Raw genomic sequence first — 27,116 nt, forward strand, 5'->3', positions numbered from 1 at the left:
CGAAAGTGTGGGATATCTACGAAAAGTATCCCAGGCCCGTTTTTGAGCCTTCCGTGCTAAGTGGCAAGCAGGATTCCACCATGGACGAGGATATCGTGGAAAACGTGTCGAGGTTTTAGGAATACACTGAGCAGCTGCTTATATAATACAGCCAGTTACCGCTGCCACACAGTCGTCTATTGATGGCTGATTCACGATAGCAGGATCAAGTTCTGCGAGAGCAGTGAAAGTGGACCAGTCTGCCTGATCCAGCTTCCACCAAGACACGCGGGTAGAGTGGCATCGACCACGGCCAGTCTCTCTCAAAAGTATTAGAAAATGATCACTGCCTAGTAGATAATTGTTAACCCTCCATGAAAAAAATGGGAGAATAATGAAGGGGAGCAAACTGAGAGATCAATAGCGGTAAAGGACTGACTAGGTGCATGAAAATAAGTGGAAGAACCAGTATTGAAAAGAGAAAGATTGTGATCAGAGAGCATACGCTCTACAGAGCGACCCCTCCCATCAATAACAGCACTTCCCCAGAGGGGATGATGTCCATTGAAGTTCCCCAGCAACACGGCAACTGTTCAACGAGAGCATCAAGGTCTGATTGATCATATGTCTCTCCAGGGGACAGGTAAAGAGAACAAACAGTGATGTTATGACCAAAGGAAACACGAATGGCTACGGCCTCCAAGGGTGTGTTGAGTGACAAAGACAGGGTGGGCACATGCTGATCAACCAATTGTGCCACCCCTTCATGTACACGTCCATCACACAGCCTGTCATTTCTGTACAGAGAAAACTGCCGAATGGTGACTGTATCAGCAGGTTTTAGAAATGTTTCTTATAAGGAAAGACATACAGGATTGTAGGAAGCAATCAGTGTTTTGATATCATCCAGATTAGAACGTAAACCTCAACAGTTCCATTGTATCAAGTTGGCCATTTTTTAATGACGGGTAGGCGAATTGGCTGGAGAACCCTTTTGTTTACGACCACGTCTTTTTTCCTTACTATCCTCAGTCAGAGGAGGTCTATCGACCTCCATGGATCCTGCCCTGTCGATTGGGCAGGTCTTTGTTATTGGAAATGGATTCCAATGACTTAGGACGTGAACGAATGATTGTTGTGCCTCCTGGTGTGGGAGAAAAAGATGTATCAGAAGAAATGACTGAAGGATATGGATCTTGAGGTTTATTGGAATGTATGGGAGGAACAGAGATGGGTGTGGAAGTCGATTCAACAACCTTTTTAACCATGGAGGTCAAAAGGCTTTTCATTTGTTTTGTAAACGATTCTCTTGGAGGCACAGAGAGATCTGTCTGCACTCCCAATGTAGTTGTGGAACGAAGTGCAGCAGCATATGTCCGAGATGGAGTGGAGGGCAGAAATTTCCGAGCCTCAGGATAACTAATGTTATGAGTGGTATTCAAATGCTGTACCTCTTTTTCCTCCAACCATTTTGGGCAAGAACGAAAGTAGGAAGGGTGAGAACCATTGCAGTTGACGCAATGCAGGTCCATGTCACATTCATAGGCATCGTGGTCCTTGCCACCGCGACGAGCACATGTCAGGGAACCACGACATGACGTCTTTGAGTGGCCGAACCTCTGACATTGGAAACATCGGAGAGGGTTTGGAATGTATGGCCGTACCCTGCAAATTAGATAACCTGCCTTGATGGTGGTAGGTGCACGTGATGATGTAAATGTCAAAACGAGGGTATTTGTTGGCAATGTAACCCCGTCTTTGCGAGTGGAAATGCAGAAACTCCTTGAGTGGAGAGACCAGCGAGAATCTCCGAGTCGGGGACATTCTTCAAATCCCTCTCAACAATAACTCCTTGTGATGAATTCAAGGTAGCATGAGGGGTAACCTCAATAGGTATATCCCCAATTGCCGTTGAATTCAAAAGGAGTTCACTGTGGTGGGTTGTGGATGTTTCAACTAATGTCTCTAGATCGAAGCTTCTTTACTGACTTTGGAGAGCCAGCAAGACCCTCTAGTCCCTTCTGAATAAAAAAGGGGGACAATTGCCCTAAAGGTTTTTCTGAAAGAGAATGTAATATAAGAAAATGAGGTACGTGTGTTACGGATGTTGAAGATTGCTGTTCTGAGTATTCAATACGTGGTCGCTTACCTATTGACTGTTTTTTCACAATTTTATTTAAATTCTTTGAAGGAGGATCCATAGTAAAAAAGAAAAAATTCGGTACGCACTGACCCCACCCACCATGGAGCCCTACAAGGGGACGCACTACAATGTCATGCAAGGACATTGCAGCAACGCCAGGGTTTCGTGAGCACTATACCAAACACCAGCATCAGACACAATGTCCACAACACCCGTTGAGAACTTCCAACATTGGTACTTGGTTGAATCTAACCCAAGTGGACCAGCCGATTGACCCAAGGGGGGCCACCCAAAGGCCGCCCGTCTACAGGTATTCAAGGCCAAAGTGGTGTGTTAGGGTTGGACCCCTCAACCACCAGGATCCTCTCCTACCTTTCACGGGTCGCCACGCACGGCAAACACGTGGGTGGATGTTTAGATCCCAGAGAAGGTAACCAGACAGAACAGAACCTTCCCTGGGAGGTCCCCTCACCACGTACAGGAATCCACACCAAGGGGATCACACATTGGAAAACAGTAAAATGTATAGAATCTGTGCTTCGGAGTTGCATGTTTTCTGTGAACAATAGAAACTGTTGGCAAAGTGCCATGTTACAGCAACATACTGTTGCTATAGTTGGCTAGATTCCTTTTGGATTATTCCATAAGCAGAAGAATGTGTAGTCTGGTCCACTTAAAAATAATGGAAGCGCTTTATTTCTTGCACTCCAAGTTCTAAAAATACAACTTTTATAATTTCCATGTACAAACCGATAGGTCAGACTTTACATAAACGTTTCAGTGTATATGTAGCTTGCTAATTTCTCGTCCGTACGATACTATATTTCCAGCTCTGCACTTTTTAAAACAAACTTACAGTTGATTCAATATCTAATCAATGACATATGAATGCTCTTGGGCTAACCAACTCGCGTTTTAACACTTAAATTATTTCCTAAATTTCCAAGAAAAATACAGACACTGAGTCACGCGCTTATCATGCAACATCAATAAATTCTCCAAGGAAACAATACAAACCTGTGACAAAATAAGCCTACAACTTCTCCTTCTGGACAGTAAAGTCCTTTGAAAAGTCAATCCTATTTGCAAGAGAAACAAAGGTACGTTATACATAAACTTCCATAATCAATTATAAAGACACCACCAGCAATAAATATTTATATCCATGAATAAACATTAAAGTCATTAATTGTGTGAAACAAACTAAAACCAAAATGTATTAAAATAAATTTGTTTCTTTATTCATTTACGTCCCTAAACTGTCCAGTTTCCAAATGTTTCTGAAGGTCTGTTTCATGGCTTACGGTGTAAACTTTCTCCCATTATCAGAACTTTGTCTTCACTCTGAGGGAATTATCTTGACGTAAATAACGGTCAGGGGAATTTAGTGGTAACTCCAGTGTTACTGAAACTCTGGGAGTGGTTTTTAACAGAACTCTTGGGCTCTTCAACAAATTACATCTGACAAACATTTTCTAAAGCTAACGAGATGCCCTTCCCTCGTCACTACACTTCCAAAGACAATCACATTAGTGGCCTTCGGCTTACATCACCTGCTCTTTTAAATTATATAAAACAAGTAATTGTTGTTACCACACCACAGGGTTTGTTCCCAACATTTACTTTGCTCTGTAGATTGTTTTGTCTAGCAGAATGGATGCACCACCATACTATTTCACCACGACAAAAGTCAGCCTCATAAATATTCACATCATAATCACTTTTTACCTTATCTTTGGTTGGTTCATTGGATCAAGTCATGTGAAGCAAAAGTATTTCCGAGTGTCACTGTATATTGTGTGCAACATTCTGTCGAGTGATGATCCTCTGTTTGTAAGTATAGGAAGTTCAATGGTAGTTCTAAATTATCTTTCAAATATCCGTGGTGTTAGCGTAATGACTGTAGTTTCATGCATCACTAATAATGTATAATTAATAGGTTTTTACCCCATTTTCTCTTATGTTCTTTTGTTTAAAGTTTATTGATTTTAAAGTGGAAAATCAATAGGGAAAATAGGAAAAATGTGAACACTATGAAATTAGCCTGAATACTAGCTGGTCAAAAGTTTAAGACCATACCAAAGAGAAGTCCTAAACAGGGTAGGAAATGCCCAACAAGAGGTCTCAGTAGTGAGCTGCACAGACGTCATTGCGAATAACTTCAAACATTCGCTTTGGCATGGTCGATATAAGCATTTGCAGAAGGCTGGATGGAATGTTATTTCAAGTGGTTAAGATGGCTTCACGAAGATCATGTACTGTTTGGAATTGACGTCCATTTCTATAGGCTTCCTTTGCCATCCACCTCCAAACATTTTCAATGGAGTTCAGTTCGGGCGAACACGCTGGATGGTCCAAAAGAATCACATTATCACCATGAAAAAGTCCTTTCTCTTGCGAGCATTGTGGATTGCAGTGTTGTCCTGCTGAAAGATCCAGTCATTTCCACACAAGCGAGGACCTTCAGTCAATAAGGATGCTCTCTCCAACATGCCAACGTAGCCAGCCGCTGTTTAACGCCCTTGTATAATGGAAGAAGAAAGCACCCCAGATCATGATGGAACCTCCTCCACTGTGTCGTGTAGAAAATGTCTCCGGTGGAATATCCTTATCGTGTCCGTAACGTTAGAAGCTATCTGGACCATCCAGGTTAAATTTTTTTCTCATCAGAGAACAAAACCTTCGTCCACTTTTCTACGTCCCATGTTTGGTGCTTCTCAGCAAAGTTTAACTGAGCTGTTTCGTGTTGTTAAAGGAGGCGTGGCCTTTGAAGACGTTTACGGTTTTTAAAATCTCTCTCTCGTGAATGCCGTCTTATTATTCTTGAGCTGCATTCTGCGTCCGTTAGGGCCTTAATCTGGTTCGACGATCGGCTGGTGTCTTGCCGGACAACCCGTCGAATCCTCCTGCTCAACGCCGGCAAAATTTTCTTGGGCCGACCACTTCAAATTTTCGTTCTGTATACCTCAGGTTCTTTTGAGAAATTTGCAACAGCAGTTTTACTACGCCCAGTCTCACCAGCGATGACACGTTGAGAGAGACCTTGCTTTTGCAGCTTGATAATTCTGCCTCGTTCAAACTCTCAACTTTTTAGCCTTTGCTATGTGTTTACCCAATGTAACACAGGAAATGTCAGTGGGAAATGTTGCCAACGCTAATGCTTAAACACAAATGACTAAATTTCGTTACGTGTTTACCGATTAACGCTTCGTTTCAGTATGGTCTTAAAGTTTTGACCAACTAGTATTTAGGCTAATTTCATAGTGTTTACATTTTCCCTATTAAATGCTAAAAAAGAAGTTTTTACTTTTATTTTCCCTTTTCTTATTTTCATCTTTCGAAGCTCTACTCAAATAAGTGGTTGAGTCTAACAACGCAAAATGCATATGTTTTCTTTATGTTCATTGGCCTTAAGATTTTGGCCAGCAGTGTGTAACTCGAGAGATCCCACTTGCTCATTTTTATACATATACTTTATTGCCAGTAATTTGTTGAAAAGCATTCAGAATTTACAGCTCTTAACAACTCAATGATGAATTAACAATCTAATACGTCTGCTTTAGCGTAATTCGCGTTTATATACTTTCAAATCACAAAGCAAATTCCAAATATAAGTTCGATCTTCTGTCGCGCGACACCAATACTTTTTCTCTCTCTCTCTCTCACACGAAACAATACAAACATGCAAGTTAAACAATACCTGTACTGTACAGCAGTTACATGTAATCGCACGCTTTGCTCTCAGGTACTTGTAGATACCTTAGTTCTTGTCATAACGTAACTTGGATATACCCTCTTCCAGTAGCCTGTGCGTCAAATTAACAGCACCTCTCTTTCGGAATACTTCAGATCGAATGTAACCTAACGCTAATTGGGGTTACTTTACCAAAATAGCAGTGAACGTGTTCAAGGAGGTTTTATTCAAGAAATAATTGCGAAACCAATTAACTTCATGTGCCATACATTACAATTTGTATTCTTTACATTAAACAAAAAAAAAAAAGCGTTATAATATAAACAGTAAAAGACGCATACAGAAAGTTTGCTTTTCTACAGGAAATATTCTCCAGGTTAAAGAGTTCAAGGATATAGAAAATCAGTAACATATGTAGTATGGAATTAGACGTGAAATATAAACTGCTGTTTCTCACTTTAAAAAAAGTAATTTTGTGTGTGTGTGTGTGTGTGTGTGTGTGTGTGTGTGTGTGTTTAAGAAATTAATATTGACGTTCCAACCAGTGAAGACGTCAACGTGTCTTTGTTCTGCTGCTACACGTTACTTATTTAATGTTAAAAAGTTCAGCTTCCATAGAATTTCCTAAGTTATTTCTAAAGTTGACGCCTCGTATTTTCTTCCTTGAAATAAATAAGAGAGACAATAATTAATGCTATCTGAGGTAAATGGAAAGTGAAACCGAAGTCGTTACTTCCAATCATACTTAATTACCCAAATTATGAAAAACGAACGACCTCGATATTTTAGACTACTGTATTTAAAACACAGAACTACTAGGGAACACAATTTATCGTTTAGGCTTTTTGTTTCTTTTGTAAGGGAGATAAATCTATTTTAATACCTAACTTAGATACTAAACTTGGAAATAACATGCATCTGAACACAAAGATAGTAACAGACAAAAGGCGTAGATCCTGGGGGGGATGGGAGGTATACATCCCTTCCTTCATTTTATATGGGGAGTATGGTGCATACAATCATCCCCCCACTACAGTTTGGTCTGTTAAATTGTTTTATTGCATCACAGGCCAACAATTTGTGTGTTTGTTCTTGTTATTCTCGTGTTCTTACCAATCGAATTACATAATTAGGCCTAGATGTAGGCTCTTTCGGTAGCCTAAATGTACATCTTTAATATAGGCGTGCTTCTAAGCTTTTCGATCTAAGTGATAGTTCGCAGACCATTTGTAGCTTGTAGCTGTATCAATCTTATGTGTATATTGTGCGGTTTTTCTACGCCATTTGTTCTCATGCATGTCTAGCCGATTTTAATGTCGAACGCCTTACTCTCCTTAGCTCCCGAAGCTGCTGACCATAGTGTACGTTTAGTGTACAGTTAACGACAGGTTCGGGCCGATCTACATCACCCCCTCTGCTCGATTTTACAACAGGGTTCATTAGACCTGTGTTTGTGGCCCTCATTAATACATGAAATTTCAGATTATCACCGCCCTCTAATAAAGTGCTGGTGCTTTATGGTAAAAGAACAGTATATTCTCTTATCATAGATAGTAAATATATTGTATTTTCTTGTATAATTAGAACACAAAAGGAGAGATTTCAACGGCCTGAAGCCTCTACTTGAATTGTATAGCTAGTTTTTGTTTAGGTGTTTTTATTTAACAGACGTGCTTATAGATATTATATCCTAACGTGTTTGATGAGCTTTAACAGGAATATAATATATTTGTGATTGTTTAAGTATTTTTCGAGAAACTTGTAATTACTTATGTTGTAACTAGCACACATTATTGTCCCAGCGATGCCCAGGCGGTCAGTCGGCTCGGTAGTCACTGTGAGGTTGGCGCGTTCGACTTAAATACATTGTACAGTTCAGTCCTACTTCCATTCTGTTCTATCTTCGTTCGTTGTACGTTAGAGTTTTTCAATAAAGACTGTATTTTAGCCTGTTGAGTAATCCGCCCACTGTGTCCAACACGCTGGTTGTTCCGCCTATCTGCAATTACTTTATGATAATGATCACTACAGTGAACATTGTTGATTCTTTGTCTGAATTAGCAAATGAAAAATCAGATGTAGCAGTGAAAGCACGAGGTCTGCTGGGCAGATTTGATTGACAAAGGAAAGACAGTTTTAGAATTGTTGATGGCTCAGCATCCATTAGCTGCATTAGAGGAACTAAACCTTGATACCACGTGATACTATATATCATCATTAAACAAACTTATCTTATTATACGAGTTATCGTTATATCTCTAAAAACTCTGATAAGCTTTTAATATGTTGTACAAAATATCTACTAAACTATATATACATTCGCCCTTTGTTTACACCAGTTAAAAAAGACAAAAGCTAAGTATTATCATAATGGAAGGAATCATTTGCATCAATCTTCTAAATAAATGTTTGGATTTCACTAAAATTATCATAACGAACAACTTCTCCACAATCTCCACAATTATCAAGAATATAATGGAAGGTTTAGGAAAGCAGGTTACCACACCTAATAATCATATAACAAATGTGAAAACGGTGTGGAAGAGAAACTTGTCAAACATATTAAATATTAACACACTAGATACGTACATTTACAATCGAGAAAAACGTCATCAAGTGTCGTAACAAATAGAAACAAGATGGAGTATTTAGTTGTCTATGAAAAAATATTTATTAGTTTAAATACACAACTGTAATGGAGCTTCTTTTTAAACGGTTGTTGCCCCATCGTCATCAACCACACAAGAAGACTTTTTGCTCATTCTTATAAGTTTAGTGGAACTTCATTGTAAAATATGCTTTTACAAGGCAGCTCCCCGCTAGTACAGCGGTATCTCTACGGATTTACAACGCTAAAATCAGGGGTTCGATTCCCCTCGGTGGGCTCAGCAGATAGCCCAATGTGGCTTTGCTATAAGAAAACACACTTTCACAAGGCAAACGTAGGAATCAAACAGGATACATAAATCAGAAAAAATATCTACAATAATAAAAGCTAAAATTAAAAAGGTAATAAAATTAAACCAAAACTATGGATAAAGTTCACTTTGCCTCGACTAATAATTTCGACAACAAAAATCAAAATCAATAAACATACTATCTCTAACTTTAAATGTATTAATTCTTGTGCATTTGTCTGAATTACATTTGCATCAATATTTACCTTAATATATATATATATATGAAAGTATAATGTAGAAATATGCGAGTTTAAATTTATATAAAGTTTTGTTGTTGTTTTACTAAGACATGAATATTGTATATGTTCTGTTGCTATTCTTCTAAGAGGCATTTCATAGCATAATAAAAAAAACGGTCATGTGAGAACTGTCAGAGAATCTTTCTAATGTGTGTTGTTGGTCTAAACACATACTTAAGTGATTTAAACCAAGACAGAAAAAGTGATGATGTAACATGATATATGAATTATTTGGCACAACACAGAATGAATAAGTAAATAAAATAAACATTCAAAAAACAAGAAACTTAAAATTAAAAGAACTATACACACACACACACACACACAATCATGACAACAGAGTATATATAAAAAAAGCACATTCCATTAGAAACTTACACATTTCATGACTTTAGAAGTATTGTGTGCATCTTTCTTCTGCATGTATAAACATACAATAATGGATACGTAATCAAAGTTTTATTGTTGTCTAAATGATCAATAATGTGCAAGTAAAATAACTACAGATAGTTGAGCTTCATGGATACTCACAACTTAAAGTAACATTAATATTTCACCAGCGATTACTACCAATAAAAAGTTCAGAAGCACTAACTAGTCGTAAAAAATTAATTACACACATCCAAAATAGAATGTTTTAGTTAAGTTTATACCTTTCAATGTATATTAATAGTTCTATTGAAGATTAATAAAACTAAAAATTCAGACAAAATGATAAATTACTACTGTTTGATTGGGTGTTGAATTATGCATTTGCAAAATGTACATTACAAGTTGTGTTTGGACTCTCAAAAGTCAAATAGTGTTGTACATTTTCATTACAACATAGAAATACTTGAATAAAATTAGTGAAGTTTATAGACAAAACATTTCTGAATCTACAAATCCTATTTTCAGTAACAACATTTTTTTTAATTTTTTTTATTTTATTTTTTTATAAAAACAAACATACTTTTACATACTAAATCAGAGCTTCAACAAAAAAATTTTCCAAGATACGCAATTATACACTATAACAGAAATTCATTAATTTGATCACATGCTGACAAATCTAGCTTGGAATGTTTAACTCACGAAATTCATGATCACCGTTTGAAAAAAATTGGTCTGGTTATAAAATGCAAAATATAGTAAATGATATTTATGTATGATTAGATAATGGTTATTATCTGGATGAAAGTTGTGCAAGAAGATATTATCTAACAAAATCAGTGACAATTATACAAAAAGATAAGTGTTTGTAACATAGTTTTGTCTACCCATGTATAACAGACTTATAAGAAATCTTCTACACTAATTATTTGATAAGATAATGATACCATTGCAAGTGAGCATTGCACAACTAGCTTGATGTTTTACAGCACAGAGACGATGTAATTCTAGCTTTTAAGTTTCAAAAATCCAATTTTATGATCATATGAAAAGACATGTTATGAGTGAATTAGAGCAGTTTATTAAAAGTCGATACAAGACAAATAGGGTAAAAGTTTCCTAATAAGAGTAAAAGGATAACAAATATAAAAATAAAAAAAATGACCCTTTATTATACACTTCAAAGAGAAAATCAGATGTAAACGTAAAGAGCTTAAGATATGCAAGTTGAAGATTTACAGTACAAGAGGAAGACTAAAGACATGACTTAAAGAGAGATCAGGAAATCCAAGAACTCATTGAAAAAAAGAGCTGGATTTTTAAAGTATGTTAAAAGTAAGGAAAATGGAGACTTGGCCCTTAAAGAATGCCAATTAAAAAAATTATTGTTGAGAATTATGAGGTAGTTAAGCTTTTAAAATGTTTTCTTCTGTATTTGTAAGAGAAGATATTAGCAATGATCCTGGCCCTGAGTATTCTATGAATAAAACATGTAGATATTAATCCCTTGGTAGTAAGGTACAAGCTTGACAGATTAAATGCAGATAAAACTTCAAGCCCAGTTAAGGTTTCCCCAGGTATTACAGAAAGTCAAAGATCCCAATTATAAAGTACTCTTTCATTTTCAGCAGGCCAACAGAGAGTAAACAGGATTCAAAAGTTGTTCCTGTTAGCGAAATTTTTAAAGGGAAGCAATAAAAGCTGTCCTGGAAGTTATAGGACACCTACTCTTACTTCAGTAGAAGTTAAAATTGTATACTAAAATATGAAATCATAAAAGAAAATTATGGATCCACCAAATGCAAGTATTGATCAATTAAAGTTTTTTCTTCAAATGCAATGCTTGTATCCAAATTAAAAGAAAGACAGACATGATTTACTTAGATTATCTAAAACATTTTAAGATACCACACATTTATGCTTCCCCACCCCAACCCATTATTGAGAATTTCTTGATGTATTCAGGATGTTGAAGTAGTACTGAATAACTTAGATCAACTGCTATGCAAGAAAAAATATTAAGGAAATTACATTTGTAGTTAGTCAAAGATAATTTAAATCACACATTTAATAGCATGATTAAATAATTTAATCTTGAAATAGTGAGGATCTAGTGGGTAAGTCATTAAAGCAGTGTTCTGTTCCATGTGGTAAATCTAATAAAATGTTAAGGTGTTTTTATAAAAATGTTGATTAGATGTAACTAGTTGAGCATCTCTTGAAGTACTGTGTAGTTTTGGTATCCTCACCTAAGAAAAGATATTTACTTACCGAAATGATCAGAAGAGGGTTTAATGTGAAAATTCCAGAAAATGAAAGGTTATCTTAGAGGACTAGGTTAACATCTCTCAACTTACTTCAACTTTAGGGAAAAAAAAGATGTCAGTAGTGATCTTATTGTAGATAAGATTATCCCAGTGTTGTTTGATAGGACAAAAGCCCGTCTTCTTTGTGCTTCATCACAAAGATAAGAAAGCAAAAGTTTAAGATTTGAAAATGGCAGGTTAAGCTCCAATTAGAGCTTTTGTAATAAGGTGGTCGATTCATGCTAATGGAAATAGTAGAGAACAGCACTTTACAGGAGTTTATAAGGGGAGTTGATCTTTTTAAAAGGGTGGAATCACACTTTTTTTTGTTTTTACCCAAGGGTGGGTATGCAAGGACAGTCTTAATAAACCAACTACATGTAGTCACTCTTCACGTTTAGATTTTTAGATTATTTTTGTAACAAGACTGTTTTAGTACAATAAATCTATTAAGAGATTAAAGTGTAAAACCTACAAGAGACTCAACTGGTTAAGATATTTACTGATCTGTGTTTGAACCAAAGTTACAGGAAATTGTTTATTTTGCATCTTGGAAGATGCAAATAATTTACTACTTTAAATTTTTAAGTTTTATAAGAACAACAATAAAGTAGCTGATGTTGGTGGAATTGTAAATATACTAAAGTGTATACAAAACAAGCTTAAGTAGAACAATTTTCCTACAAATAAAATTTACTTATTTGACATGTATTCTTCTTAAAGTATAGTTAGCACTTATGGTTATGCTATATTTCTTTTTAATTGCTTACAAATTAAAAAGTTGTTTGCTGACAGGATTTATTGATGATGTTTTATTTAATTACAATGCTTGCTAAGGAATTTCTTTCATCAAATAAAAGTTTTTTTATATTGTAATCTGAGGTAATATTTAACAATGACATTTCCCACAAATACAATACTAAGATTGAAAAATATATATGGAAAATAAAAACAATCACTCTTGGGGAGGGGAAATTCAACTTCATGTTGATACCTATTTTAAGTACAAATAAATATTGTTAAAGACTTTAAAAATCTAAGCAAGTTAGGTTTAAAAATGAGAAAAAAAATATAAAAATGTAAATATTTAAAAGAAGCATTGTACTGTGGCTTTATGTTTTAAAGATTGTTTAAAAAATATTTCTAATGTTGCATGGTACATTTTCTGCTTTCTTCATATACTGCTCAAAACAATGCGAGAGTTGTGGAAAGAGTTCACCATTCAGCACTAAATAGTTTAGAATCAAACAGGCTTTTCAAATTAATAGTTCAGGCTCAAGATATCCAATTGTTAAGAACTTAAAACAAAAACCAAAAGTGGTATAAAGCCTTTCAGCCTATTGAAGTTATTCCTTCTCCCACCAAAACAAGCAGTCATAATATCAAAACTAAAACTAATGTGGCATTATACTCGTACACCTATCCAACAAATATGTAAACAGAAACTACAACTACATGCATACATCAACTATTAGATAAACACATTCCATGAATTTATAGCTCTTTACTCTTAAGACAGCTTTTACTGAATACTTCTGAACATACACAGAACCTATGGAAAAACTACTTAAGAGAAAACAACAAATGACAACTTCGAGAATCTTTTTTTCCCTCATTAGTAAGAAATTATTAAAATTTATTAGCAAAATTTCCTTTAAACTTCTTTAAAATTTTCAAGCTAATACTTTCATAACCCCTCTTAGCCTTAACCTTACCAAACCATACCCTTACAAGTACTTAATTAGAAGAATCATTCTTTTTTGGCTATAAAGATTACTTTTCTTTCTTAATTTATGGTATTAATAGTTCTAATATGGATTTTATTTTTGTGCTAACATTGGCACATTGAGAAATATGGAAAGGATTAATAAATATTAACAAGTTCTAAACTTGAAAGTCTTTTCTTTTATGTATTGTTAATAAAATAAATTTTACTTGCAATCTATTTCTGATGAAATAGTAACAAATTTTAAAATAATCCAATTTTTGTTCTTTTAAAGTAAGATTGGATGGATATAAATTATACAAATATCAAATACTTATTTAACAATTGCTCCAAAAACTTCAACTTAACCTCACAAACTAAATACACATTTAAACTATATAAATTTTGTCCATTTCCAGTGTAAAAGTAGACCATAAACAAAAGTAACAATTTTTTTGTTAATAATAATATTTTCAAAAATAACGAGACTTAAATTTTAAATTGTTGCTAGCAAAAATACCAAGGTTTCCTCCCAAGACAACTATTTTCATTGCAATAGCTAAATTGAGAAAAATTTTCCTGATAGATCCTAAATTTAAAATTGCTACCTAATTTTTCCCAAACATTTTCAATACAACAAAATTAAAATTCAAAACTAGCTGTATAAATTTAATACACACACAAAAATATAAAGAAATACAACTTTTGATTTACAAGAATTCAGTTTTCTTATCAAAGAAAAAATATTAATTCATTGAAAATGGTTCAAAAGAGAAAAAGGTCATCACATTGAGATAGTACCTCACAATGTTATCACAGTCGAAAAGTAATAGAATAAAACATTAATTTCTTTCAGGCGAATTCTGACACTATGAGGACACAAGCTTAACGGATAAGGTTCAAGATAGTTGTTTTTATAATATTGTAATACTAATAGTAACATAATAATTAGTACATGACTTGTAGTGTGGATCATTATTTACCTCTTCTCTCAGAGTTTTAAACAGCGCCTACCTTAATCTCTTATGTTCATTTAGGAATGGGGCAGTAATAGCAATATAAGTACTAGACACTCTTTACTGGCTTACCTTCAAAGACATTTCACGTTAGAGGGATTTCCAATCTGTCTCTCAATTTCATCGTGTATTGTTACTATGAGCATTATAATTATATTGCTATTATAATATTTGAAATATAAATCATGTACATTATAACTGTTACAACTTCAAGTTCAAATTATTTATGTACCAACGACAGTACTGTTACTTACCAATGTTACCACCCGTATCTAAGAGTAACAACAACACGAGAAAGAAATTATATGTTTAGGCTTAATCTTACCTTACATAATTCACACATATTCATCGTGTTACGTCTCCCTGTATTTAATTAAGTAGACAAATACTGAAACAAAACTTGGTTGTCACATAACTTATACTAAAGCACACTGCACGATAAAGAATACCAAACCACGTGCTTCCTCCCTTTGACGAATACACCCCTCAAACTTAAATTAAAAAAAAAAAAAAAGTATACATATATACAAACGTTACATCCTTTAACATCTCCCTCTAGTAGTCATATTCACAAGTTCTTTTATACATTTTCCTCTTTTTTTTTAATTTATTATACTATATTAGGAATGTTTAAACCATTGATATAGCTTTATTTTACTACTGTAACTTGAATTATTGACCAAACCATTTACAATTTAGCACTACGTAATAGTTGCACATAATCATAATCCAATTATAATAATCGCTAAGTAATGGCCTTTATTGGGTGGTTGTTGTTGTTTTGAATGAAGCACAAAGCTATACAATGGGCTGTCTGTGATCTGCCCAACACGGGTATCGAAACCCGATTTTTAGCGTTGTAAATCCGTAGACATACCGCCAAGCCACTGGGGGGGGGTTATTGGATGGAACAATAATGCACATAACAAAGATAAAATTTTCATAATGAATCAAAAACCGGAGGACGACATAGCAGTTATGACCTTGTGAGAATACAAACAGCACAAGGACTTGTCAGTTGACAATGAAACAGCAGTTTCCAAATTACTGAAATGTGCTTTATCTAGATTTTTGAAAGTTGACATGCAAAAATATTTTAACTAGCTTCCTTGTAGAAGTATGTCTCTTTGATCTGCAACAAAATAATCATACTTAAATTTCAGAAAGTTTTAACTTATTTGCTTCGAAAATTCGCGTATAGCTTCATCTTAATTTAAACTGATAGTCAATTGAACATGTGGATAGAAATCACTAACAATTAACGCCAACTGTAATATAATAGTAAAATATGATCTTTGTGATTTTGTAGCAAAAGAAGTGCGAACCATTAACCCTTGGATTCATAATCCAGACACACTATGCCTTGCTCAGACAAAAGAGTATGTATGAGCTTATAGGCTAGTAGTATGTTACATGCATAACCTGTAGAGTGAAATAGAGTGAAGTATTTTTTTAAATGGAGGTTAACTTTCTTACAACTAATATACGTGTATTTAAAATATACTTTTCGTTCGTAATATCTACTTTTTTTACAAATTTCAACCTTTGAAATATCGTTTGAAAACTACACCAATAATATCATAAGAACCCAAATACTGCTCGTTCAGACTATGTCTTCAAAAACACACATGTAAAGATGTATATTATTATTTTATAGAGATAGCAGGAACATCGCTAATTACTGAATATATTCGGTGTTTTAGCCCCAACACAGTTACTCAAAATACCTGGTTCCCAGTATAGTGTCCTTTAAGCCGTGGTAGTATTGTAGATCGATGATCAATCACATAATTCGTTGGTCAAATGGTTGTCCAAAAGCTATTTGTTATTTTCTTCCTTCACTTTTTTTTCCAAATTAGTGACGATAACAAATGTATTTAGTTGCTTTTCCACAAAATACTCAAACAAATGCTCAAAATAACTAAAATGTAATAGAAACATAGTATATTATTGAATTTATATGGTTAATATTGGTGTATAAAATACGACATCTCGGTCTCGGTTGCCTCTCATTCACTTAATTGGTTACATCACCTCATTCTGCTCACTAAAATATAATAACAATGTAATATATTATTTAATTTATGTAGTGTATATTGGTGTGTGAAATACATTTTGATACTAATAATAAACGAACTTATAACAACAAATATGCTACTTTTCTTCAATTGGACACCACATGTTTTGACACCCTGAATTTCTTCAGGGAAATATGTCAATTTATTTATTCAAACAGTGCAATTCAGTATTGTATCAGGTCATCTAATAAGTAATGTCCGAAAATTTAACACAGAAAGTGCATTATCATTTCTGTCTTGTAGTAAACTTTAATGACTAAATTATGTAGTAGTACGTGTATAAAAATGTTGAGACAACTAAAAGAAACTAACCCAACTCCACTTTTTCAAATTATTAATCAAATAAACCCTTATGAAAATGGATGTGTCTGAGGAGCAATTAAGCATGTAATGCTTTATGAGTTTAAAAAAGGGAATAGTGCAGCAGAAACTACACGAAACATTCCAGGTGTTTATGTTGTGGAGTCTCTCAAAGAAAGAAAATGTCGAAGATGGTTTCGGAAGTACAGATCAGATGACAACAGCTCAAGTGATGCGCCACGTTCAGGTCGTCCTGTTGAGCATAATGATGACTTGTTGCTGGTTGCACTTCATGAAAATTGTGCTGTAACAGTTGAAGAACTAGCAATGAAGCTTAATTCAACCCATTCAACACTTTACCGTCATCTGCAACAACTTGAAAAAGTGTCAACACTTGGAAAATGTGTCCCCCATGATTTGACAAAAGCCAACCTTACAGCAAGATTGAACATTTGCACTCCTCTGCACTCTCGTGAACGTAACTCACCTTGTTTGGACAGATTAGTGACTGGAGATGAAAAATGGATATATTATAAAAATGTTAAGCACTGCAGAAAATGGCTCAGTGCAGGTTAGCTGGTTAAAGTACAGTCCAAAATGGACCTCCACCCTAGAAAAGTCTTGTTAAGCGTTTGGTGGGATATTGTTGTTGTGATCCACTTTTAGTTGCTGCCACTGAATGTAACGATTACATCAGACTTCTATTGTCAACAGCTAGAGCGCTTGAATGTTGCACTGAAAGAAAAGAGGCCTATTTTGATCAATCGTAAAAGTGTTGTGTCACACCAGGATAATGCATGGCCCCATACAGCAAAGATTACATCTGTAAAGATTGAAGAGCTAGACTAGAAAAACTTCTACATCCTCCTTATTCTCCAGACATCGCCCCATCTGGTTATTATCTATTTCAAAGTTTGCAGAACTATCTTGACGGAAAAGAGCTTGGAACACATAAAGATGTCAAAACTACCCTCTCTACATTCTTTTCCTCTAATCCACAAGAAATTTATAGAAGTGGCATTCAGAAGCTTGTGCATCATTGGCAGGAAGTAATTAATAATAATGGAACATACATTATTGATTAACTAACATTAGTAGCGTTTGAAATCCTTTCTCTTTTCTGAACCTAAAATCGGACATTACTTAAGGAATGACCTGATATATTCAAAGGCAAACACTTTCCAAGCAATAACAACATAAATTTCGATAAATAGATTATCACTATGCATTGCATTAACGTTCCTTACGAAATTCAAGTTATTTATTGACCGAATTTGAAATTAAATAACTTTCTTAATCTGCTCAACGTATTAAATCTTAATATAATCTTAAATTAACATTTATAAGAATTGTAACAAAGACAATACTTTTCTGTTTCTTAGCTTACCATCTTTACTTTCAAAATATCTCAATCAACCACAATGATTTTCTTTAATTTCACAGTTTCTAGGATTACAAAGATATATTCAGACACAATGCATATTTGGTTGTAACCTATACTTTCAAGATTATAATTTAGCTTTTTTAGATGGAACTCACAATCATGATGAATTAATAAATGAGATTCTTCGTTTAGTAGCTAGTTAATTAGTGAAGTTAATTAAAGTATTTCTGTAACTCATGATGTATGGGTAATTGACAAAGAGCAATAGTAAATATTGAGAACTGACTTCTTGTGGAGTCACAGATGTAAAGTGAGGTTAGTTTTACACTTTATAGCCATGATATTTATGTATCTTAGCTGGCAATTACTACCTCTGAGGTTGGGCTTTCAACATGATAATAAGGTGAATGGTTAATGTACTAACAACAAATGAAAAACTAATACCATGAGTTATTAGCAATAAACCTACATCTGATGACTTGGACAAAGTAAAACCAAACACTCCAACATGTCCTGAGGGATTAATGAATGAAAGAACACTCGTACATTTAAAGAATAAAGATGTCGTATATGACTTTATCTGAGAAAAATTCAAATCCGTATATGATGAAATCAAAAGTCACAATGATATCAATGGTGACAAGACTGAATTTCGTAAAGTTAAAAGTGCATGGCTGGGAAGGGCTATGGGTTGTATTAATAATAAACAATGATATGGTTTACAGAATCAAGAAAGAAGAGTTATCCATGCCAAAGGTCATCCGCCATGATCACTTTTGTAAGCCAATCACTGACGTAATGGCCACCTCTAACACCAGAAAAGAATTTGTCACCGGAAAGTCAACATGCTGAGGAGCTCAAGATTCCTGTCGAGATCATTTCCAGAGGATCACAAAGGGATTTAGTTACCAGTGGATTCACTTGACCATCTGCCCAGGAAGAACTTTACAATGACTGGACAGTAAATGATAACAAAGGAAAAGATGTCATCCCTTCTACGTACCATAACTCTCGAAAAAATACACTAAATATAGTTGATAAATGGATAGTTTAGTGTGCTGTTTTAATGTGTATTAGTCTCCTTCAAGAAACTTCACTAAAAATAAAGCAATGTCTTAAACCTATATTTACAATGGTAGAACGAACGCTGTAACAGTGTTTTAACTATAACAAACTAGTTGTTCGTTAAAGGGAAATATTAGCCATTATGATAGAAACGTTGTTTGATAACTAGACTAGGGTACAGTATTTACAAATATCAGTAACCAGGTAACAAAGTTAATGAAAATTCAATGAAATACTTTGTATACTAGTGGATTTCAGCGTCTATTTGTTCGTAATTAAGGATAAAGATACGAAATATCTCTACCTACCACAGGTACCGAAACTCGGTTTTTAGCGTTGTAAATCCGCAGATATTCCATTGTGCCACTGAGAAGCCAGTTTAGGGTCATAAACACTATTCAGTGAGAACTATCATGTATATTCAGTTTCTCGATCGATTAGCCGTGGAATTTTACAAGTTTTATTTATTTGCTGCAAAATTAGAGTTCTTTATCTATTTATAATCAATAAGTAAACTCGAAAAAATTCATTCAAAATTAATTTAAGTACGTTGTTAGGTTAACGTTAACATAAATACAGGATTGAAGAAAAACAAAGACAATTGTACGCTTCATAACTGTCTTTATTTTGTGTTTCATTTCTCTAATTATGGAGTTTCACTAAGCACCGACGGTTTCAATTATCAATTACATATTAGCCGGCTCCTCGCTAGTACAGCGGGATGTCTCCGGATTTACAACGCTAAAATCAGCGGTTCGATTCCCCTCAGTGGGCTGAGTAGATAGCCTGATGTGGCTTTGCTATAAGAAAAACACACAAAACATACATATTAGCCTAAGTATTTGAGATTGATCGAACTAGTGACAGAAACTTCGTACCTGTTCAAATAAAAATAATCTTATTTACTTAAAAGTTGTAATTCGCGAAAAATACTTGTTAATCAGTACATAAACTGAAACGAAATTATTCAATATTTAACTATATTATAATGTTAAACTTATACAATGATATACTATATACAAAGAACAGCTAAGTGCACAGTTGTTAATATGCCAAAAGCATCATTCATTGTTTATACTCATTACAGTGCACAATGTCAAAATCTTGTTGTTATTCATTTGTAAAGACTTACGAATTAAAAAAACAACAAAGTAAAAACATTGGATAAAATAAATAACATTTATTTCTTTATTGTTGTTTTTTTTGAAAATCAAAGCACGAAAAGTTTATTGGTACATTTCAAAGTCATCCCATCAAAAAAACTTTATTGGGTGTTTGCTGAAATATTTTCCAACCGCAAATATATTTTGTAATATTTGATGCTATTGCATGTAGTCTTCACAGAGTAGATTATTTGCGTTGGGACAATTTATATTTTTGATGCTTATGACAGAGTCGAAAAGACCAAAAAGAGTATGTTAAAATGTGAAATGATGTAGAGTATGAAAGTTGGTTGTTACTAAAAGGGAAAGGTTTGATGTTGCTCCTGTTATATCATGGTTGGGTGGTCGACAGATCGTTGGAGCTAATAGACGAACTTGCTTTCCAATAATTTAAAAAAAACAACAAATGTACTACCTTAATTGCACCGGATTTAAAAGACATCATCGAACAAGAAAAAGGTGATATACTGTCACAGAAACTGAAAGAGAGCTAATGGAGTGTAAACTGAAAGTCCACAGAAGCAAACCTTAAAAACTGTATAAGTAATGTGACCCAATATACTCGTCCTTGTTTATAGTTTTTCACCCTCACCAGTAACATCGTCCGAATCTGAATGTAATGACATACATATACATATACATAGCGTTAATAGAAGATTATTCATGGTTCTTTTAGGAGATTACACATATTGATGAGAGTTTTCATGTCTCAGAAGTATCTAACACATCCATTGTCATGAGCTAAATAGATATGGATAACATAGGATACATTTGCCATACTGTATCAACATATGGTCGAGTTTGGGGAGTTTCTAATTTGAAAACTAATTCTACAATATGAATTTGTCATGATTTATAACTTATGCAGAATGAAGTACAATAGACATTTGCTACAAGAGAAAATCCAAATGACTTGAAAATACTGGTTTAAAAAATTCTATTCAGAATTTGCCCATAACCTCCAGATTTTGAGTTGTAATATCATAATGCTTTATTAGTACTGTGTCAAATTTCAAGCTATCATCTCAGTATAATAGACTTATGCTGTGAAATTAAATTTACTTGGTCGATTTAACGAGCAAAAGACATATTTTTCATACTTCAAACACCAACAGCATTGTATTGGCATAAAATCCTAAGTAGATTTTCTTCGATAAATAGTAATTAAATTGCACAATTTTTATTCATTTCCACACTCACCTGCTGCATCCGGGAATCACAAAAATCTCACTGCTTAGCTTGACAGAACATTGAAGAAGTCCCTCGACTGAGCATAAAATATAACATCTCTCTCTCATTTGCCTCACATTCACTCAGTTGGTCACTTCTCCTCGTTCTGATCACAGTGAAAGCAAAGTCCAAACGTTTTCCTCGCATCATACTTGTGATATTTTCAAATTCTGCAAAAGGTTTTTTTAAATCTCTTAAAAGTTAGCTTTGTAAATATTAATTATTTTATATATTTTTAGAAAATTGTTTGAAGTATTAGCTGTTCCCGGTTCAAGTAAAGGCTTAAAGTGCAAAATTGCTTAAACAGTTTCTGCTGTGTTTGTGAAAAATAATATTATAGTTCCACAATAGGTAAAGATAGCTTTGTTACACTATTTTTGGTGTAAAATTAATGACCAAGAAAACATTTCGGATCCACATGTGTGTTGTCAAATTTGTATATCTGGCTTGACACAGTGGCTGAATAAGAAGAAAGCAAGTATGTCATTTGCAGTTCCTACGATGTTGCATGAACCCATAGATATTCTAACTAGTTGTTATATGTGCATGACTAATGTTTCTAAAAGTTCATGCAGAACAAAATAATACAACAAATATCCCTATATATTTTATCTAATAAAACCAATAACTCGTGGGGATGGTCTTTCAATGCCACATTCTTCAGCGAATTTGAAAACAGGAGAGTTATCCTGCAAAGAAGGCAATTTTCAGCCTCTTCATCTAGGAAGTATAGTCCTGTAGCACCTTAATATAAATATTATAAATGTTAATAATCTGATCATACCAAAAACTAAATTATTTGATTTGTTATTTGTCTCTACCAAAACAACATGGAGAACTTGTTGACTCTTGTTTATAGCAATGGGATTTATTAGCTCCAGGAACACGATTTTAAATTTACCGAAGTCGCCATCAAAGTCTTGCTTTTCACTACAGCATACAAGATACTTTGTGTTTGTGTACAAGTGTTGATGGACTAATAGAAGAATCAGGTACTGAACACCATCTCAGGAATGGAGACTTTCGTCGACTCATTTAAAGCTAGTCTGAAATCTGTGCTTGTGCAACTAAGCTACCAATTCCTGCTGTTGGTACTATGAGCATTTATAAACACAGATTACACTAAAGGTCATCAAATATGACCACCATAGGTGGAACATATATATTGATTTAAAAGTTACTACACTTCTGCTAGGCCTACAGAGTGAGTATACTGAACGCTATTGCTTTTTCAGTCTCTGTAACAGTTGAGATGATAAAAACAATTCAAAAAAGAATGAATGATCATTGAGAGAGAATTGTATTCAATGGAAACAAAATATTGAGTATCAACCTTTAGTGAATCCTCAAAAGGTGTTTCTGCTCCCTCCTCATGTTAAAACTGTGGCTCATCAAGAATTTTGTAAAATGAATGAATAGAGATTGTAATGGTTTCCGAATCAGTCTGACAAGTTTCCAAAAATTAGTGAAGTAAGAATGAAGGTAAGTATCCTTGTTGGGCTACAGATCTAAAAAGTGCTGATGGATGAGGATTTTAAAACAATACTCAGAAAGAATTTGCTGTTTTAAAATCATTAAAATTGGTTGTCAAACGTTTCTTAGGAAATCACAAGAGATGAAAACTATAGCGTCATTATTGATCATATGGTCGATAACCACAAGGTTAGGATGTCACAAGATGCACTTCTTATACTCCCATTCAGAGTTATTTCCTGACGATCTGGATGCATTAAGTGAGAAGCATGGTGAGAGGTTCCATTATGATATTTCTACAATAGAACAGTGACATCACGGACGATGATGAGAGATTACTGTTGATCGAACATCGTAAAACAGGGAACATACATAAAATATGCAACAAGTGAAGTGGATATTTTATAACAAACATAATACCATGATGAGAGTTCTGAACATAGCCTGAATGTATTTTCTGTATATATTATACTCATTGCTTTTTAAAACTGGTTTTGCAATCATGTACTGTTTCTGAACATTCTTAAATGCAATTTTCAAACAGTAAACAAAGTTATCAAAAGAAATGTTATTTTCTCAATATAAACAATAAGTTGAATAAATCTATCTTAACTCGAGAACCAAATGCAATCAGTAATTTGCTCCATGCTTTTTAGAATCAGCAACATCAAGGTACTGAGAAAAGTTGCATTTTTTTCCAGTAGAAGATAATTTTTTATTTCCCGATGTAATGTAATAAACTATATAATTACGACTGTTTGATATTTTATTAATGCATTGTACTCAAGAAAGTTATAGGTGGCTGAATATTAGTTTTTTGCCTTTGTTATCTGTCATCAGCCTCGATGCCAGCATAAACACATTTTCTCAGGTCTTTCCTTGATCTCGAGTGTTTCGTGTATAATTTCTCATAACAATAACTTACATAGAGTTGCTAATTTTAATTTTAAAAGGTTTTCAAAATTAAATTGTAATAGATTAATTTTATTTCAAAGAGCGTGTCAATTTCCATATTGTTGGGTATATATGTATTTGCAGGAAGGAATTGCAAAGTGTGGATGCATGGGGATTTTTCAGTTGAAAATATAAGGAGCTGCTAAAACTAGTTTAATCTGGGGGGTGGAATTGGTCTGAGGGCATGGTTCCCATAAACGTAATATAATAATATAATTTACAATTGTATATAAGTTAAATATGTAAAAGTGGGAGTGCTACGACATTCCCAGCATCTCCAGTTCCCACGCTTCCGGTAATGGAAGGGAAAGTATTTCAGTTTCTGATTAACTATTTCAATATACTTTTATAAAAGATGTTTTTATCAATGTATGTTATATTTTCAGACGTGTTTTGTTTGTATATGAGGAAACTATGTTAAAACAACAGTAACTACACCTATAGACTGAAGCAGAACTCGCAATTTCTTTAGAATTAAAAACAGATCGCAGGGACAAACTGCCACGGACCTCCTGTTAAAATCTCCCCTTCCCATGGCACAGCGGTATGTCTGTAGAGTCAAACACCTAGAAACTGCGATTCAATACCAGTGGTGAGCAGAGCACAAATAGTCCATTAAGTAGCTTTGTGCTTAATTTCAATCAATCAATTGAGAAGGAGTAATCAAACACGTGACTCTAGCACAAGAAATAAATGTATAATTTGAAAGAAAAAATCTTAGCTCTACAGTTTTAGAATTTTTCTAGACTTTCTATTAATATGGGCCAAGCTCATCATACCAAACATGCTCACTCTTTCAACCGTGGGAGCGTTATAATGTACGATAAATCCCACTATTCGTTTGTAAAAGAGTAGCTCAAGAGCAGGCGGTGGATTTTGATGACTAACTGCTTTCTCTCTAGTCTTAAACTGCCAAATTAGGGACGGCTAGCGAAGATAGCCTTTGTAGCTTTAAGCTAATTTCAAAAACAAAATATTAATATTGTTCTGTCTAATCAAAAGTTTCGTTTTTATCTTGAATATTCATTTTAATAGGAATTTGAATTTTTAACCTGAAAACATCTCGTGTGTGTGGGCATAGCGACCAAGCCAGAGAGATCCCTAAGGTTCAGGTATGGCCATCCTTAGTTTTGAACTACTGACCAGAGGGAAAGAAACCAGCTAACATTGTCTACTACCAAAGGGCTTTGTTCCGGATCTCTGAACAGCGAAACGAGACTGACTGTCATTAACGTTTTGTAACTGAAGCTTCAGGTTGGTGTTGTTTACAAACAAGAGGGAATCCTTAATATCGTTAAGGGAATCGTTACTTGAAATTCTTGTGAGCAGGATTATGGTAAATTAATCTGTGAGATCTTGGGCATTGTCAAATACATGAAACAAAAGGGTTTGACATCCTGAGTCCAAAAGTGTAATTACATCTCAAACTGGTCGGGAGATGATGAAGTTATGAGTTAAAACTTTGAACTTGAAACACTCAGGACCATTCTGTGAGCCGTGGCTAATTAGAAACTGTGTTTGATTCTATGTTTATACAACAAATGTGGGTTCAGTATCCTAATACTGGATTTAAGATATGTTTCTCTTGTTATTGCATCCCCATATAACTCGGGAGTGTTAATTTTTCTCTATTTGTCCTTCGCAGATGAGTATTTGGAGGGGGTTAGTGGAAGATCTGAATTTACTTAGGAAAGCAGTAAACTGCCAATTAGAAAAATATCTCATCTCTGCCATTTTGAAATATCTCAAACTTGCTTTTAGTATTATCCTATCTCATAGAATTTTCTTTTTTATCCTGTAGTTTAATTTATTAATATTTGGTAGAAATTGGATTTTTTTAGCCTGGACACACTTAATGCGTACGTGGGCTAAACGGCCAGGGCAGAGACCCCTAGGATTAAAATATAGCTATCCCAAGTTTTGAGCTATTTACAAAGTAGCTAGCCAGCAGCCTCAAGTCTGTGGACAGTATAAAGAGATTACCTGCCATTAATGTTTGGTAACTGAAGCTTTGGTTTAGTGTCATTTACAAAAAAAAAAATTAAATTTTACTTGGTTTTAGTTTTAAACGACAAATTAAAGTTCCATACTTCTCACATTCCATACTATGTATCAAGTTTGGCTTCACAAAAACATTGTATAGACTTATATTTATATTTGTATGTATGACAAGTTCAATGGATAATCTCATGAATGTTCAGTTTATACTGTTCCGGTTTACATTCTTTAAGTTACATTTTAGAAAACGCAGTTTCATGTTTTTTCTGACTTGTACCTAAAACTCTATTCATAATTACCAACAAACAGACGTTTTACTCTTACCTACTTCTATAAAATACGGTTTCTTCATTGCATGAATTTCGTTTACATGTCTATAAATTTAGCCTGCGGTTGTAAGAATAAATGACGTACTTAACTTTTTACATATCATTCCAATTATACCAGCGTATTACAAATAACTTCAAAGAGGAATTCATTTTTGTTTTTAGTTTCAGATGATCATTTCACTTACAGCTCTGTTCCAGAAACACCATGACTTGATTGACCCTTGACCATTTAATGTAGGAAAAATAGTACTTGTTTTAGAGACTACAGCAAATCCTCATGTAAAAATAGAATTATAAATAACTTCAAATCAATAATTAACGTAACTTTAGTATCACTAATTGTAACAACAACAAAAAACTCACCAGTACTAGCTTTCATCTTTTGTGTTGAAAAAACATGAGAGGAGTTGACGAAAACAGAAGATCCTTTCTTTTCAAGTTTCCTATACAAGGCATAAGACGATGAAGTGAGAATACACGGATATTTTTTTGAATTACTCTTTTCTGATTGTTTTCTTTTGTCTTTTTAATTTTGCGCAAAGCTACAGGAGGGCTGTCTGCGCTAGCCGTCCCTAATTTTGCAGTGAAAGATTAGAGAGAAAGCAGCTAGTCATCACCACCCACCGCCAACTCTTGAGCTATTCTTTTACCAACAAATAGTGGTATTATCCGTGACTTTATAACCCCTCCCCCTACGGCTGAAAGAACGAGCACGTTTGGTGTAACTC

General features: G+C 34.2%; 1 protein-coding gene across 1 annotated transcript in view; it reads right to left on the minus strand.

Annotated features, from left to right (window-relative positions):
- The window catches only part of LOC143234198 (putative polypeptide N-acetylgalactosaminyltransferase 9), a 195,751-nt gene extending 180,825 nt beyond the window's left edge, over positions 1-14,926 (minus strand). The window contains exon 1 of the mRNA XM_076471364.1: positions 14,740-14,926. The gene's annotated coding sequence lies outside the window, so the exon portion shown is untranslated. The remainder of the gene's footprint in view (positions 1-14,739) is intronic.
- Positions 14,927-27,116: the final 12,190 nt, after the last annotated feature.

This window comes from Tachypleus tridentatus, chromosome 12, assembly GCF_004210375.1.
Source record: "Tachypleus tridentatus isolate NWPU-2018 chromosome 12, ASM421037v1, whole genome shotgun sequence".
NCBI lineage: Eukaryota > Metazoa > Arthropoda > Merostomata > Xiphosura > Limulidae > Tachypleus > Tachypleus tridentatus.